The following is a 3,682-nucleotide window of genomic DNA, read 5'->3' as shown; positions in this document are numbered from 1 at the left end:
GACTATTATAGTCACTGTTCATGATTTGGCGATGAAAAAATGGCTAAATGGAGCAGGTGGGGCTACATTTAACTCGGAATTTAATGGCATGATCTTTGAAAATACGTCACCAATCCACCATCTATGAACAGATTTTGGGGGGGACGATCAGATTTGAATTAAAAAATTCCTATAAATTACAGGTGGATACCAAGCAAAAAACACTAGGCATTTTATGAATTGAGGTGTTGAGCTCTTAGGAGTGTATGAACTGTGAGAACTTTGAAGCTCTGATAGCAAGTTCAGTGTTTGAGAGATGGCCAAAGGAAACATAGGAGTTTTGGTATAGCATCATGTCGACACCCGCAGAAACCATTAGTGCTAAAGAAGCAATGGCAGCTGATGGAGCTACCCTAGAGGTAGAAATGGCAGCTGAGGAAGCTACCCTGCAGATAGAAAGTGTCGAAGTACCTGCAGAGGTACCCAAACCACCAAGGTCACCAAGGCTGAGGCCTACTCTGACCAAAGAGGGTTGGAAAGTGAAGAAAGATAAGCACAAAGTGACACCTTTGGTGCGCGTGTCACCTAGAAAACACCCGTAGAAGGACAAGCCCACTGCATAGGAGAAGGGAAAGGTGTTGACCTAGAATCTAAAGAAGATAGTAAAAAAATCAATATCGGTGGGTAAGACACTAACATGGGAGTAGAGGACGTTGACGTTGAAGGGTTTGAACCTATCTATAAACTGCCCAAATACATTCCTCCACGTTGAGGCAAGGCAAAGGTCCCAAAGGACATTGGTGAGAGAAACGTCACACTACATACATTGTTGTTGCTGGAAAATATTGCATTTGAAGGATGGCGCCTTATGTACATCCCTCATTTAAATCTAGAGGATTGGGATTTGGCTGATATAGAGCACTTTCCCCATTTAGAGACTGATTAGTTCATGAGTTGTGTCTTCCATAAGGACATTGGTGTGACCGCGCTAGAGCCAAGGAAGTGGATAAGAGGGGTGGACAAGGCAGGACTGCTAAACATGTTATGGGTGTCAGATTACAACCCTGTTACCGTAACCATGATAGTGATCAAACAGCTACTATGATTGGTTCACAATGGGTGCCTATGGCGGAAAGAACTAATACTGATCACTGAAATGCTGATTCATAGGATCACTCAGCTCCCACATTCAAGACTAAATCCTACCATGGAATTTTGCAGAAACACAGGTGAGCATAACCTTGCCAAGCAAATGAAGGACAAATTTAAGCTCATCAAGAAGCTGCGTGGCTACTCCATTTCTAGTATAACTGACTCCGCAGTCAAAATAGCCACCCAGATCCTATCTAGGAAAATTATGAGGAAGTGTCGTGTGGATGAAGTGTCAGCACTGGTCGTATGATTAGTGGCCTGGTGTGCAGAGGGCGTACATGTAAACTTGGCACACTACATCTCCAATGAGTTCCTTTCGAACTGCAGAGAGGTGTAGGATCAGAGAAAAAAATTTCACTATGCATGGCTGCTGCTATCCATAGTACTGGTTACATGGGAATTACCGGAGGATAGTCAGTTTCCTCTGGTCACATAGGATTTACCAGAAGTAGCGAATTTTGCTTCGCTCTCGGCCACCAAGGACCCCCAAAGGGTCAAGGATAGCAAGATATTTTGGATCTTGATGAAGATATGTATCAACATGGCCATCAACCAAAAACTATGGTTATCACTGACTGTCTTCGAAAAGTTGGCAGAGTATGTGGAATTCGAGGCAAACTTCCATTGTGTCTCCATGCGTGCATGGAAGGAACTTAATCAAAAGTGGTATGACCTTCCATACCTAGCCACAGACAACGCAATCATGGCAGTCCTCGACCACTAGCCAGTAAAGTGGCGCATGGCCTTAGACTTGACAGTTGGGTCTAGCAAGACTGTAGCGAAGTGTAAGAAGGAAGAGACTAGGCTAAAGATGGGACAGTTGGCCAAAAAGAGGAAGAAAGAAGCTGAGGACAAAGCTAAAGTGGAGCACGCTGCCAAAAAGCAGATCGAAGAGTAGGAAGAAGAGGAGGAGCATGACTCCAGCAATAGTCAGAAATCTCCTTCCCTAGAGACAGAAGAGGAAGAGTAGTGATCCGAACAGCGAGGAGCATACCTGGAGACTACTCTGTTTGGGTTAAGCGCAATAGGGAGTAGGAGAAAGTAGGGCTGTGAAAGAAGTCCAAGGCCAGCAAAATGTCCCTTGACCCAATCACCTTGATAGAAAGTGATTTGAATGACATTGGTGATGCGGTGAGGGATACGACTGTGGAACTGCTACAATAGTTCGAGTAGCAACAATAGCAGGCCTTGGGTGCCATTCAAACATGTTTGTGCAAGCTGTAGATCCAGCCATCACAGGTATAGACTAGTGTGGGGTGAAGCAGTACAACATCAACTAGTTTGGCACCTGAAGATTTAGAGGCAACATAAATGGTGTGCAGATTGGATCCCCGGGCCATAGTGCTATTGGATGGAGCACTGACTATAGAAGCACAAGCTAACAGGGCCACTATCAATGCCCTCAAGAGAGTTATGCTAAATTTGGTGGAACTTCCAAGTGAAGCCATTCACACCTAGCAAGATGGTGTAATCGTGGAACTTTGGGCTCGAGAATAGCATGACCTAAACGTTATCAGTGAGCAGAAGGAAAACAATGCCCAGTTGGCTGTACAGAAGAATTCTTCCATTGATGTTCTTAAGGCCAGCATGGAAAATAATGAGCACATGACCAAGGCAGTGACTGAGGCATGGAGGACTATTCTAAAGCTAGATATTCTTGAAGATGCACTAATGGATGTGACCATTTGGAAGCTCACTATCACAGTGCACAAAGTGAGAACAGAGCTAGCTAAGGTTCAGTTTGAACTGAACCTTAAAATTATAGAGCTCGAGTTGAGGGCCCAACCTTCGATTCGAACAAAGGTTAAAGAGCACCGCATGACCACTATGAAAGATCCAGTAGCAGCTATAGATGCCACCATGAAGGAGTTCACTGCACTCTTCGAGCAGTCGCTCAAAGTAGTCAGCATCCTACAGGAGGATCCCAATATAAAGAGGTTGGAAGCAAAGGCGTGGGAGTTGTGGCAGAGATATGATGAGGTTAAAGCAATGATGCACATCATTGATGAGCCCCAAAAATGTACAATTATTTGGGCTCATTCAACCTCCTAATTTGGCTTAGTCCACCATTCTCATTTGTTTATTGCATGTTTTTGATTATTTTTATGTTAATAGAGTGAATTTGGTTATTCATTATGCCAACAAGTCTAATGGGTGCTTTGTGTAGCCTTTTTGGTCAACTTGGAGACAAATTTGAAGGTCTTAATGAGCACTTGGCAGCCAAATTCGTGGGAGAACAAGCTATAGGATTTGTAGGAAGGTGTCCCCCTCATTTATGGGCCCTTACCTCGAATTCTCCACCATCAGCTCGGAGTTCAAGGGCCACCGAATCAATCAGCTCAAGGGCAGCCAAGCAAGTCAAGTTGGACTGCTGTTAACTCCAAGTCTTGGGCAGCCAAGTCCCTAACTTTTAGGAGGACTGTTGGGTCCTCAAATTGTATAAATAAGAAGGCTTGGGGCCTCATTTTGGTTAGCTAGTGGTTAGTCATTTTGTAGCTAGTTAGTCATTTTGTTTTAGCCATTAGTTAGCTAGTTTGTAGTTCGATTTTTA

This window comes from Pinus tabuliformis, chromosome 8 (genome assembly GCF_031772625.1).
Source record: "Pinus tabuliformis cultivar Carrire ecotype Pingquan chromosome 8, CPIR1, whole genome shotgun sequence".
Lineage (NCBI taxonomy): Eukaryota > Viridiplantae > Streptophyta > Pinopsida > Pinales > Pinaceae > Pinus > Pinus tabuliformis.
This window is presented reverse-complemented; position numbering follows the sequence as displayed.